Below are 15472 nucleotides of genomic sequence, written 5' to 3'. Positions count from 1 at the left end.
TCAACAAAAAGGGGACAGGAGGGTGACCTTTGTTTTAGATAAACAGCTATCAACAGCTGAGTGGATCAGCTGGTGGTGTAAATGTTTCTCCCTGAGTTCATTAAAAGGGAATTTCTCCTCGAGTTAGTGAGAATAGCATGGGCGAAGCATATACCTGGCTCAGCCCAACAGAGAGTGTGCAAACTGAACAACTAACAAAACCAACCAACAACTGAACAACTAACAAAAGAATTTCAAAGAGAGCAATGGGCTTGAGCTGCTTCGACACACTTACTTCTTCCTGGTCACTGGGGACACCAGCATCATGACAGTGAGCACACTATAGAGAGGGTAATGGAGATCGCGTTGGTATTGTGGTTGAGCCATATATTGCAATTACTGTGTTTTGCTAAGCGTAACCTTACATTTGTATTGTGATTTCAACATATTGTGTATCACTCTGCTAAATCAAAAATCCCATGTAATGCCAAATATCTTCAAATAAGTAAATTTGGTATTAAACACCACACCCTCCATGTGTGGAATATCTAAAAGAATCTGGTCAGAGAGTATTGGACTGCCAACCAGGCACGGCTGTTTTTCTTTCTGCGATTATCCAGAGTCAAGAATTCAAATGAGCAAAGATTTAGAGAAAGGCTTTTCTGTTTCTTAAAGATGAGGCAATAGTGAAAGAAAAAAGGTTAGAACCTGCTCACTCATCTTAATGGTTATAGAGACAGTGACAACAGCCATCTCCATTTAAGGTTACAAATTTTGTATGTTTATCTATGTATACAGAAACAAGTATTTTAATTGCAGTGCAATTAAATTAACTTCATAATGTTTCATAGTATGCCATGAATAATATATAAGAAGGTGATATCTATCTCCATATTTCCTGGTTTGATGATGCTGATTAGTGGATTTGAATACTTCATCCGGCTGTAGTAAAGGATTGAACAATGGCCTTGATTGGCAGAGGCTTTCATTTCCAAATGCCACATCGTTGCCCCCACTCGTAACACTGTGCACTGTCCAATGAGCCATTTCTCACCAGAAAATGCAGTGGTTCACATTTGGCTTTGTGACCACCACTTAAACAGTGCCCGTATTTCATAGATCTAAGCTAAGAGGATCCCGGTAAATGGCTGTGGAGTAATAAGCCATTTCCTCACCAGACACTTTCTGGCTTTCTGAAGGTGATTTAGTCAACCTGCTTCTCTACATAACCAGATGTTATTCCATCCTTCTTGTAAGGCTTTCATCTTATTCTGTGTTTCTCTGGTGTTGAAAAGCACAGAGGTGTTTACTGGGTTTATAACGCTGCTGGCCTTTTCCTGGTGCCAGTCCTACCAAATGCTAAGTTGAATTCCCAAGTCCTTTACCGGAGTAGACAGAAAAGTCACTGACTGGCCTCAAACTCCAAGAAAATAATTAAATCCCCAGAAATCATATAGGAAGGTCTGTCCTTCCCAAACACTTAGCAATTTAATTATATATGGTACATGTACCCCAATTAATAAACAAAGACAATCCTACAGTTGCCCAGTGTTGCAAGTGAAGAGTGGAAGCATGCTTGCATGTTCCCACAAATCCCAACACTTTTAAGATTTTTTTGGATGTAATCAAACCCAGCTACTAACATTATCCCTTTAGCTTTTGCTTGAATTTTAAGTCAAAGAGTGTTTATGGGTCAAAACCTCATAAAAAACACCTTTTAACATACCAAAATAATGGTTGATATAAAGTCTTCTTTTTTTTTTTTTGTTTTTTTTTTTTTTTTTTTTGTGGTGAGAAAATCATTGGCCTTTGGTACCTTAAAAAGTAATCCCTACCTGATGCACCAGTTCTGGTATTATGAACTGATGATTCTGTTTACAAACAAAAGATCCTTTACATAAAAAGTCAATCTCCCTCACTGAAAAAAGAAACTGAATCCAGTTTCTGTTGCTGAATAAGATGTTGGATGAAACTGGTAGATAAATACAAGCACTTCCTTCCTTTTCCCTCTCACCTTTTCCCACATTTTTTCCTTTTCAACTTTAATTTCTTTATATTTTTGTGTGTTGCAAGAAACTACATGATAAAAACATTACAGTTAAGATATGAGAATTCAACCAGCCTCTGAATATCTTGTGCTGTATGTGCTTTATGTCTGGTACCTAGAAAACATTTCTATTCCTCTAAGTCAGTAAGAATGAAAGTGCTTAAAAAATAACACAAAAGTGTGGCCCCAGTTACACAACAATTGATTTAATTGGGGAAAAAAACCAAATTTATGCATTTATATGTGCAAATATGCTTGTGTGTTTATAATACATTACAACAAGTGCCAACTACAGCAAACAGATTGCTTGGATTTTCACTTTTCGAGAATAAAGAAGACCAAGTATTGCAAGAAATATTTGAATGACTAACACAAGTGAGACTGATGTTACTTCAGATTATTACTTCCTTTGGCCTTTACACTATTTTGACACAAAAATACTCGTGACTGACAAAGCGCAGATGCTTAGAATGTAATACATTTCAATAGCAGGAGAAGATCCCTTCAACCTTCCAATCGTGTTCCTATTTCCACAAATTTGAAGCTCTAGTTTGAACTTTAAAAGACGAGGGTGAGATGAGTGATGAAACAAATCCTAGATTTTTTGTTCTGTTTGTTGAATTTGATAGACTTTTAAAGCACGTCTTCGGAGAAGCAGTTTCAGACACTTCTTTTAGCATCGTCCAATTATGCATTGGCTGCAGCTCACTGTATCTATCAAAGTGTCACAGAAGCTTTCATGTAGGCAATATATTGCTTTTTCAGACCCAAGAGAGGGGAAAAATCAGGCACTCCAGTGTCTTCTCTTTAAGTAGGTGTTGAGCAAATTAGCCCCATTACAATTCAGCATGCATTAGTCCATTAAAGAGCTGGAGGAAGATTCCTTTGTGTAAATGACCAAATGATTTCACTGTATATTTGTATTAGTCATTTCCTGTTGTTCTTTATAGAAAGTTCTTGATACCTGATATTGAAAAGATCTTAAATTCCACATGAGCGTAACTTAAAAAAAAATAATGAAAGAAAACATTCCCTTTTTTTTTTTTTTTTTTTTTTTTGTATAATAACATTAAATTACTTTCTGGCTCAAAGCACACAACAGTTTCTCGGTTTCTCGACTTGCAAATACCCGCATAGTTATCCTATGATTAAAGTGACTCCTTGTACACAAAACTTCTCTTCCTTCCCCAAATCACTTCTGTTGTTGTTCCCAAATTTGATGGTAGACCATGCAAAAGAGCAGCTATTTCGTCCCTCAGTCAGAGGACTTAGACATCTCACCTGGAACGGATATGCTCAACCCAAATCTGCAGAATTAAGGCTCTTCACCTGTCTTGAGACACAAGGTTGGAAAGCCTTGTGGTAATGAACTGATGCCTTGACCATGAAGTTTGCCTCTTCTCACGCTCCTTCTTTTACTTAAGAAGTTGAAACATCAGGTGAAAATGTGCAAAAATTGGAAAAAAAAATAGTGCATGCCCAGTTCTCTTCTACCATAGATTACAAGAGCCAGCAAGACCATCATCAGACAGGAAACTGCAAAATAAGAGATGGAGGTGCTGAAGAAAGGCCTCACAGAAACACGTGATAGATGCAGTTACGTTATCAAGATTACAAAGGAAAAAGTGAAAATTCCTGCAGAAAACTGCTGAAGATTGCAGGCAATGACAAGCTCCCCTGCTCCAGATAAGATGGAAAGAATAAAGGACGTAGTTCAAAGTGCAGAGCTGGCATAACGAGCTGTTTGGGGTTGTTCAGTTCAGATCTTCTTTTACAACTAGTTTGCACACAGAAGAGAAGCTCATATTTGTCATATTTGACACTCATTTTCTTCAGCTATTCCAACCCGGTGAATCATACAGTCTCTAAATCACCATACTCTGCCAAAGAGATGCTTTAGTCAATCATCTTATTATGTATTAAATAGCTTATCCACTTGTACTGTGTATATATGTCCTTAAAATTGGCTGCTCCTGAAGGCTATAGTTTATTCTCAACAGTCTGGACCTTCATTTCAGGGCATAACATTTTCAACTGACTAAAGTTGCCTCTGATTTACATCAGATAACCAGGGTTTTTTGTGTTTTGCTTCTTCACAAAAAATAGAGATATAATGGGTAAAAAAAGTTTCTCAAGAAGTACCTATCTGGTGTCTGATACAGCTAGGGAAATCTCTAGATATACTTAATGCTGCTTGATGAAATAATATTATGAATATTAATATTCTAACTTGATTTACTTCACTACCCTAATTCTCTTAGTATTATTTTGATCGACCACTGAGGAGAGAGAAAAGAGCAATCCATATTTTTTCTATTTGAGTAGATGATAAGCAAATTTTCCTGATTGAAATGTGCATCGGACCATATAGAAAGCTGGAGATTACTGTATGTAACAGAATGATTTTAATACATACTTACAAAGAAAGCAATTTCCTCTTACTCTGTAATACCAATTATCCATTCAAAAGAGTCTGAATTTTACATCACCATGACTTTTTTTTAAATATAATTTCTTTCTCTGATAAAAGGAAATTTGATTCCTTTATACTAGGTCTTTATTTTGACAAAAATGCCAATTAACTACTTTATACCATTTAGACTTCACTATTATGTGAATCAGAAAATGGCTTCAGCTATTCTTTTAAAATAAAGCAGCAATGTAATATATTATAAAAGCTATTCTAATCTCGGTGCAGTAAAAGACCTTCATAAATCACTAAAAGCTCTCTGCAGCATCATTTCCTTGGTTTCAGACTGTGGGCTATGAATCCCACATATGTTAATACTCGTCCCATAAACAGCAGTTTATGAGGGTCTCCCCTCTTGACCAGACGCTCTCAGTCTCCGTTGTATTATAAAAGTGTTATTTAAAAAAACCCAAACACCGAAAACATTCTGGTTTTGTGAAGTCACAGGAACATTGCACAGATGAATGTAGCTCCTGAGGGGGCAGGTACGCCCTTTTGAGGTTAGTTTCCATACCATAATTTCATTGACACAATAAAATCAACAACACATCCGCCCAAAAATGGAAATTTTATGATATAAATCTCATTATGGTGATTTCTTTATGGGAAAGAGAAGGCACAAGATGGGTGATATGGGCCTTAATTTATCTCTTTAAAACCGTATCAGTTAAGCAATTAAAATTAACTGGAATTGTTATACTGAAATAGCACATACACAGAAGTTGCAAGACTATTTTTTTTCCAGTCTGTGTTGGTTGGTATTAGAAATCATACCACAATACTTGCAATCCAAAAGCTATCGTTTATTATGTTAGTTGTAGGTACTCTGCTCAGAATATGTAAGAGTTCTTTTGATTAATGTCTGTATAATTCTGCATTGCATATCTGAAATCTGTCAAAGAATTTTAACATGAAATATTGTTAGCAACGGTGAAGAAAAGGTATCAGAACACTGACACTTTTTCATTCCCAGATGAAGAATTCAGGTCTATTTTATGCATTAGATATTAATGCTTTCTATTTGGTTTTCATCTCCCTTCTCCCACATTGTGCAGCTGAAATGGTTCTGATTGATGCATCTTTATGACACGAAAAACTAGGATTGGTTACAAAATGAAAACCCACCCTGTATCCTTAAAAGAAGATGATAGTGAAATGCGAATGGAATTGACAGTTAAGATTTCCAAATCGTATCTAACTTCTTAGAAAGGACCAGAAATTAATCTTTACTAAATCTGGAAAGATTTTAAAAAATGATTGCACTTGTGCAACCCGTCTGCTTTCTTCCAGTTAAAGCTGCCATTGTGTTCGCTATTGTATCCCTGTTACTATAGCAATAAAATCTATGTAAAAACCTGGATAGATACTGACTGATTGCTGCACCTGATATATAATTTTTCACAATCTACCTTCCATTCATTATTTCTTAAATTGCTATAAAATAGCATAGTTTATTATAACAGATAGGTATGTACACACGTACCAATTATAGCACTGTCAGGAATCATACATACATAAATTGGTTATTTTTAAAAGAAATAAGAAAAAAATGTATTTTGTACTATTTTTAAGTAACCATTCCCTACTCCAAAGTTATTGCTAACACTGTGGAGGGTAAAACTAAAGCGCAATTTGAATCTCACTTTAAGCTGACAGTTCAGCTTTATTGTAGATTAAACTGCTTTACATGTAATGAATGTTCTTCTTTTCTAATAACAAACATACATCACATGAATATGTTTCACTTGTCTTTAAGTATTAATTTTTCTTAAGTTCAAACATCCATTAACATCAAATATTTGCGCACTTCCATTAAGCCATTTCTGTATCATTTGCAAATGCAGATATTGCTCAACTTTTTAAATACCCCTATACATTTTCCTTCTAAACACCTCGATTTTTTAAAGACTATTCCTGTGTGTTTCCATATGTTTTCCTTACAAATGGGGAATGCTTTTTGGCTCTTCTTTATTTAGCAAGGTTGATATTGTGTCACAGCAGCATTTACATTTCTACTTTTTCAAATTTCTTTTAGCTTGAGGTTTATTTCCTCCTCTCATCGACTTTAATTTGCTGAGGTTGGACATCCTTCACTTTTCCTGCTGATGGAGGAGAGGGGACTCAAACAGCCTTGCTCTGAGTACAATGGGAGAAATGAGGATTTAATTTTGGACAGGGAAGGAAAAGCTGATGACAAAGGTGCCTCATCCTTCACTGCCCAGCAGGGAATCTCCGTTTTCTCCCCAAGCATTTAAAAGGAGGTGGGACAAACCTAAATTCCTGTTTATACTCAGGGGAGATTTCACCAGCACAGCCAACGGAGCCTAGACAGCTGCTTCTTTCACCTTCAACTAAACATGAGTTTTGTTTAGCTACTGCAATTCAACATTTCTGCGTTTTTCATGCGTTTGCTGCCCTTTGCAGGCTACCCAGGGGGCTGTGACCCAAAGCCACTGCACAGCAGAGGTGATGCGAGACACCTACTTTCTCAAGCAATCATTGGGGGGAAACTGGTTGACAGCTAGAACTGATTCAGTTATCTCTTCGCCACGAGTGTTCAACGGGCTTGGGTAACTCAGTACACACAAGGAATACACCTTGAATGCAACCTGTAAAAGAAAGTGCCCTTTGAAAACCCCCTGGGATGTCTTCAACTACTGAGAGTAAGCCTCTCTCTGATTCAGTGTAGGCCAGAGCTGGTGAGTAACTTGCCCATCTCAAGGTTAGCTCAAGGACCTGGGAAAGTCTGAGATAAACATGAGATGCTATTCCTGCTTCCTTCACTCACAGATGACAATAATTCCTAGAAATAATTCTAGAAACTGCAGGTTATCTTTCCCCCAAAGCAGAGGAGAACAGCTAATAGGGAGGAAGCCAAGACTAGCTGCTCTTTCAAGTCTACTATCATCTATAACTTTGGGTGGTGTGGAAGTAAGTTAGCACTGGAGATGGGTATGAAAGCTATCTATGTAACTGCTGTTAGAGACAATTCATACTGGCACTCTTAAAAGTGTTTAGAAGCTTAAGTCACCTTGATTGCAATGTCCTTCAGACACTGAAAATCCTGTTGGGCATCCTCACATTTCTTCGGAAGGGCATGAATGTATTTTAAAATCTACTCTTACTATGTGTTTGTTCCTTCCATATGAATGCAAGGCACAGATATTTATACAGAGGTGGTTAACTTCACGCATCTGCACGGATACCTCAGCGAGGCTTTAAACAGCACAAACTTCATAAAATTAATGTCAGATACATTTAAAGCTATGTAAGACCTATGACAGACAGATAGCTTGGAGGGAACAAAAGATAATATGAATTGAATTTGTGTCATGAAGTCTAAGATTCATGTGAAATATGAACATGCTCCTTTCTGTAAGTGGTGTTACTTTAAAGTGTGATAGTGCTGACAATTGTGAAGTCAGATGGATTAATAAATCTTTTATCTGTTTTAATCTGTCACAAGATTTTCTAATTTCATTCATGGATAGTCTTCCTGGTCATTACATATATGATTCTCCCCATGAAATTAAACCTCCTGTGCAGTGCCCTGTCCAAAGCTTCCAAGATATAGTTTAACTTCCTACAGCAGCACACATTAAATTTAGAGCCTAATGAACCAGAACTTTGCCAGAAGATGACAATATTCCACCAACACATCAAAGTTAGAGACCTGGTGTACCATCATGACTTCTTTCCCCCATTTCTCACAGTCCTACCTACTTTGAAAGAAGGTAACTTTAAAGACAGAAGGAGATTGGCAATCAACCCAAATTCAACAAAAAATAAAATAGCATTTGTCTCACTGTATTGCAAGACTACTTTCCTTGAAAGTTTCTTTTCTACCCCAACCAAAGCTGCCAAGGACAAAATATAGATGGGTAGAAAATTGTTTTATTGGTCCTGATTGTATTTAGTACAGGGAAGGATTTGGCAGCCAGATCTTCTTGTCAAAACGGTGCTCACATTTTTCATGCATTCTCATGCTGGGAGGGGACCATCTCATATTCCATCCAGGGGTCAGGTGGCTTTCCTTCCTTTGATTCATCCCATTTTAGCTAGGTGAAATATTAGGCACCCTGCACGTGAAGTATAATCTGAAATTATTAACTTCTCGCTTTAGCACCTGATGATGAAAATATTTTCTTGTGCAGCCAATGCTTGACACAAAGATGACTTCTGCCTTAAAAAGTTCAGCAGCCAGGGTAATTCAGAAATAGTACACTCAGGATCCTTTGGATCAGAACCATTATAAGTGAGCTCACCCTCTCTGTCTCCAAGCAAAACCACATGGAGAAAAGAGTACACTCAGTAAGGGAAATCTTGGTTCTCCTGCACAAGAGGCAGGATCCTCTAAAATTGCACAGGTCCCTCCTTGGAGGGGAGGATTCCTGTTCTCCCTCTCTGTTCTTGAAGCATAAGAAAACTTAGTTTTATAGACAGAAGTTTGCTGTGCCATTTAGTTTCATGGCCAAAGAATGAGCCCTGTGCCGTTTTTCTAGTAGTGCAAACATAGCTGCAAAGATAAATTCTCTTTCCCATCCTATCCAACAGTGGCTTCAGCTCTGGAGGAGCTGTAGGTTTAAGGAGTGAGTGAATTCTTCCACGCTTCTCACCTACTCCTTGCATACATCATCACGTATATATAATTCGTCTGGATCATATATATGCACTGGCATTTTATTTATGTATGTGTGCATATACTGCACACATACACACATATATACATGTGTACCCACACATATACAGAAAGGTAACAGTCATCAGTTTTCCTGCCATTTACCCAGCTTCAGTCATAGTCTTTCAGTATAATTTATAGATTCAGCGTCACATATTTTCTGACTTGACTAAAGCAGAGAACAGAAATGCAAATATTGAAATAAAATAGAAAGGCCAATGCCTTTCATAAAAAAGCCTGTTACAGTGCAGACAGCTCTCACTGTGAGGCTGGCAAACACATCTGCCCCCACGTTTGCCATCCACTTTGCTCTCCTGCACTCCTGATTTTCTGTGAAAGACAGTCAGGAATCCAGGGATGAAACAATATCTTAAAGAAATGCTCGGCTTGGAGCCTCCCCAGCTTTGCTTACTGAGGTTACAGCCTTTCCCATGAGACCCTGTGTAATCGCATCACTTTGATGGCTAAATAGGCGCCTCCCTCAACGCCCCCCATGTACAAATAACACAGTTCCTGAAGGAAGAGTATCGCCAGAGTGGCAGGGGATCGCTGAAAGGGGAAATAGAGATGATAAAGGCAGTGAGGAGGTTTTTCCAACTATTTCGTGGGAGATAACTGGGCTGAGATATGTTTCTCTTGCATAGAAAGAAGTGACTCCTCGAGCCTTCACTTAGAGGGGAAGGAAAATAATGTAAGTCCTGTGGTTTACTGCACTTTCTCTTAGAAAAAAGGTGGTTTGTGGTAGGGTCTTCTATAGGATTCAGTGACCTTTTATTTGCCTGAAAACCATTAAAGAACCTGAGCAGAAACTTTTTTTTTTTTTTTTCTAGGGGAGTGGCATGTAAAAGAAAATGAAAATGAGGTGGAGTGAATATTTATCCCCCCCCCTCGCCCTCCCAGTGCAATATATTTGCACAGGAGTTTCCCCTATGTTTTTGACTTATTATTTTGCTGAAATGAGTTAACTAGAGGCAAAAATAACACATAAAAGAGTGAATAGGTACAGAAGAAAGTTTTTCTTCTGCCCATAAAAATGGCAGAGAAATATATCTTATATACAACGTTCAGATTCTTTAGTTACATTTTTTCTTTCAAAATAAAGACAGAAAAATGTCACTCACAAGTTTTATAGCATTGCTCTCTCTTACATAGGTTTATGCTTAGTGACATTGTTCTGACACAGGCTGATACTGGGTTTTTGAGACTTAAGAAGAATGGACCTTATTTTAAATGTTGTTTTTTTTTTTTTTTTGTAAAAAGGCTTAATTAAATCTGTTTTATTTGTGGAATATGCTGGACTGTGTTTGGTGAATGCTTCTGTCAAGATAAACTGTGGAGCAGATAAACTAATTAGTGAATATTTATGGGGGAGTAAATTAACAAATGATGGAAGCAAAAGGAGAAAACAAATTCGGCTGCTAGGTGGTGAACTGGCAATAGAAAAGAAGGCAGTCTTTTAAAACTCACAGAGACAGGTCTTTGCTTTGATGAAGCAGAAGAGATGAAATGTTTCACGTTTGCATTTGAAGCAGCTGCAATAGATTTATCTGCTAGGAGTGGCTTGTGTGGGTTCAGTTCACCACAGAGACAACAGGTACCCCTGGAGAAATGAGTTTAAGGGGAATAGAGCTGTGCGTTATACAAAGGTGTTCTATTAGCATCATAAGGATGATAAGCTGTGGAGGTAACCAGTACAGAGACCTAACTGGACCAGGTGCTCTGGAGGTTCTTCCCATGGTACTGGTACTGTTCCGTTACCATGTTTCATAGGTTTTGATTTTTTGATGTACTACATCTTGATTTTCTTTGTAATTGTTTGACTCGATCTGTTTTCCATATAGATGGAGAAAAGTTCTTTGAAATTTGGATTTCCTTCTGTAGCATGAAAAGGGCAAATGGTAAAGTTAATCATGAAATTGAGGAACCTATCAATGACGTTAGGTATGGCATTATTAAATGGCATTATTAAATAGCATGCCTAGTGCAAACGAGTTGTTCAGAACTGACTTGTGATCAGATATATTTTATTTTATTTGGCAAAATGCTGCTGAGTAGAGGAATGTGGTAGACAAAAGACCATGTAATTTGAAAATGTCGTACAACTTGTGGAAATTCTGGCAATCAAATTTAAAATTCAGATTACTTCCTCAAGATAAGTTGTTGTTGTTGTTGTTGTTGTTTGTAATTGCAGGAGGTTTTTTTTTTTTCCCTCAGGTTTTGTTTCATGACCTGTTTGACTTTTGTTATGATCTTGTGGAAAAATGTTTCTCTTATATTGTATCTGAAGTTTTGTCCTCCAAAGCATATATTCGGCTGCTAAAAGACCTTTCTGTACCAAAATGTATATGATGAAACCCATCTTCAGAACTACTAAATGGTAAATCTGTGATACTTGTAGTGCATTTTGTACTTTCTGTTAATGGCAACAGTCCAAAATCCAATCCATGTATTTCACTGAGTTTCTATAGCTCTCATTTGTTGTAATCAATGCATATTAATATGAGCTAAAAATTTGTAGAACCATTAATCACATTAACCACATTTGAAACACTGCTTACATGTGGCAAAAAAAAAAATTGAATCTGACATATTGGCAGCCTGGCTTTAAAGCCCTAAATCTCAAATGCAAAAAAACAAGTTACCATTTGGTAGTGTCATCTGAATACAATTGCATTGACTCTTACATAGGTGTCCTTAGCTTCTTGCAAATTTGAGGTAATGAGAGTTCAGTTCTCATTCCTTAAGGGTGAAGAGAATTCAAATTCCCTCTGTCTGCTGCAAAGCTTGAATATCTATAAAATCTGCAGATGGTTCAGTACAGCACTATAGAAAATATGTGGTTAAAAATCACAACTTGTCCCTCTCCTGGCTGCTAAATGCATCCTGTAGCACGTGCTCCTTCCTTCCACTGTTGTCCTACTTGTCCCAAGACTGTCAAGCTTGGTGAAATTAATGAATTTCCCTTCCTCCTTCTCCTTTTCCTCCTCTTCCCCACTTCACGGGGATGAAAAATGAGAAACTCGCACTGTCTGGCCATGCTTCTTAAGTCTGCCCACAGACCAGCTGGTATTTCTTGGTATGGCACTTCTAAATCAAGGTATATTCCATTTCCCTCAGGGTTTCTAAGCACACGTAGTATTCAAGTTAGGAGAGGGCTGAGTCCTAACCTGTCTCTTCTCTTTGTTTTATAGAACTCCACACCTCAGCTTTATTGACCTGTCATCTGTGTCCAGCAACAGGTCAATCTTCTTGGTAATAGCACAGGAAGGAGATTATTATCCCAGGTCTCTTTGTAATTGTCACCATGTAAGACCATAGTGTGGAGGATCAAGGGAGCTGGATATCAACACACTTCGATCACAGACATATGCAATTTTATGAGTCTCATGACTTTCCTATACCACAGCTCCAGCCATGTTTTGCATAGTCCTGGGCCGTGGGGTTCCTTGGGGTCTTCTCCACGCCCTGGGTTCCTCAGAAGTTGGAGAGAAGGTCCTGAATCCTGGTGTTGGGTCATGGAGTTTTCCACCAGTCTTTCCTTGTCCTCTGGTTACCCCCACTATCCTTAGTTACAGGGATGAGTAGGGAATGCCTTGTTGATGATTGCTCAACTGCACTGTCATCGTCGTATTGACTGTTGGCATTCACAGTCTTGTTCTGGCCACTTCTGAACACGTTTGTACTCCTTGCTGACCAACAGGTTGCTTCCATGGTTTGGCTCATTCCTTGGGCACACCAAAGCTACAAGTTCAAAGTCCATGGCTTATGATAATAACTATGCTGATTATATCTAACTCCTAACTCCTACAGCAATGGACTAGTCTATGGTCATTAAAAGCTTTTCAGCTCTTTTCTCTCAGATTCCTGTGCTGCCAGAGAGTTTCTGAACTTCCTCAATGCTTGCAACTGGCCAGTTGACAACTTGTCAATTGACTGCTCAAGCACTTACAGAAAGTCATCTCTGCACAGATTTAAATTATTTATGATAGCAAAGTAGCTGAAAATTAGTCTACCCTTACCATGCAAAAGAAAATGTGACTTAACGCTTGACTAATTGCTAAGAAGGCTTGTCCTGTAAGTAGTCATTAAGGAAGCAGCATAATGTAAGGCAATCCTAGAATTTTTATGTGTTCACAGTCTGCTGGTGACTAATGATGTTTGCTCAGTCCTACCACTAACTGTAGAATTACTAATCTTTGGAAGTTTAGCAGTTGTCCATTAGTTGAGGGAGCGAGAAGAGTAGGCCTAATGGGTGCAAAGAATTGAATTTATCTCATCTCACTTGAGACATCTCAGGTCATGAATTCTAGTCAACTGGCACTGTGAGATGTGATTCATTTAATACTGAAAGAAATGTGAAAAGGTGTCTCAGCAGGCAGCTGGAGAGCTAGTGGAGATGCAGCTGTCTAATTCAGATGTCTGCAGCGAGACGAGATGAATCCCACCCAAAGGGGCTTTCTGGATGAATGCTAACAGGCTTTGTAAGTCGATCCGTGAATCTCCACACTGTTTGCTACCTTCATTCCCCAGTGCTGGAAACCGTAAATTGTAATTGAAAGAATGGTATTTATTTTATACTAAGTTTTCTTAGGTGATGAAAACAAGTGATTGCATTTTCAGTGCTCTTCACATGTCTTAATCTGTATGTTTGCTTATCATTAGCTGGCCTGTGTCCTCAGTTTTGTTGACTGCAAAGAGCTATAGGGTAGCTAGATCAGCTGTTGCCATCTCCTTTCATTCAGATATCATGCTGGGAGACTCAGAAGACTGGAGCTCTCAGCCAAGTTTTCTAGGGAAGGTAAACAAATTTTGGGGAATATTCAAAGGATGGTGCCACAGCTCAGGTAAGGTGTGACGTTCTGAAGGTGCGAAATTACTGATCAAATAGGCTGATCATTGTCTCCCTTGGCAACCTCCATGGAGTTACTGTGGATGGTGTTATTCAGACCTGTGAGACGTTTCTTGTAGGCTTCTTTAGGTAGACTAAACGGGCTGAAGTAGGTGTCATATTTGTTTTTCTTGTATAGATGCCTTGGGCTGGGGGGGGGGGGGGGGGAGGGGTGTTGCCTTTTACCTTTCAAATAAATGCAATATTTTATTTCTTTTTATTATTACAGTGGTGCATGGTGGGAAGACAAGAGGCAAGGGGCATGAATTGAAAATTCAAGGGATCCAAATGGATTGAGACAGTCAAGTATTGGAACAGGTTGCTCAAAGAGATTGTAGAGTCTCTGTCCTTAGAGATTTGCCTGGATAAAGCCCTGACCTCATCACTGACCCATTTTGAGGGGCAGGTTAAATTAGAGACCTCCTGAGTTCCCTTGCAACCTGAATTATTTTATGATAGAAAAATTACATGTGTTAATATACAAAAGTTATTTTCATACGTATTTTAAAGATCATTGAGACAAAGTCAGTTTGGTTTGACTAACTCATCTGCATCAAAATACAGAAAAGTTTTTGAGGAAAGAATAGAGCAGTTCTATAGCTTTGAACTGCTGTTAACTAAGTCTTTCCTTATTCAATTCTGGAAAGATTTGTCTTATCTGCTGGAAATTCAGATGTAGAAAGACTCAACATAGCCCAAGTCTACCATGGTTGGGTGGTGCAGTCGGAATGTCTTTCCAAGTCGATATCGATGTTCTTGGCTTCTAATAATTATGGGAGATATGAACAGCTGGATCAGTCCAGAGTGCCTAACTATGCTCTTCCAGGCTATTGGATATTATCACTGAATAAAATGCAGAAAAGTACAAAAATCCACTACACTGAAGGCAATAGTAACATTTCATTTGTTCTAATTGACCAAGGCTTTTCACATACAGTCTTCAAACAACTGTTTTACCAGTTACTCAAGAGATAATTTCTGTGCATATTATGAAAGCCTTTTTAAACCAAAGTGACAGTTTTAACAGACAAGAACTGCAATCCAAGCTATCCAAGCTAAAGAAAAAAAAATGTAATGAGGTAATTCTGGCCAATCTGATCATACTAATTACCTCGGTCATGCTGATCACACTAGTTGTCAACATGTTTTCGTCTCTTTCCATGATAGATCATGAGGGCAGGAAATCAAATAATTGAGAACAACTTTTATTCATTAACTGGGGATTGACTTGGGGTGACTGTAACAGCAAGAAAAGCAGAGAAAACATCTTTGACAACAACCTTGTTTCCTAGTCTGTCACAGTGAATATTCCTAAAGAGGAAAACACATTTGGAAGAAAGCAAACTTACTTCAGGAAGCTATCTAGCTATGCATTTTGGTATTTGAGAAATAATTAATTGAAAATACATT

Source organism: Leptosomus discolor, chromosome 6 (genome assembly GCF_034619465.1).
Source record: "Leptosomus discolor isolate bLepDis1 chromosome 6, bLepDis1.hap2, whole genome shotgun sequence".
Classification (NCBI taxonomy): Eukaryota; Metazoa; Chordata; class Aves; order Leptosomiformes; family Leptosomidae; genus Leptosomus; species Leptosomus discolor.
Note: the sequence above shows the minus strand (reverse complement) of the source record.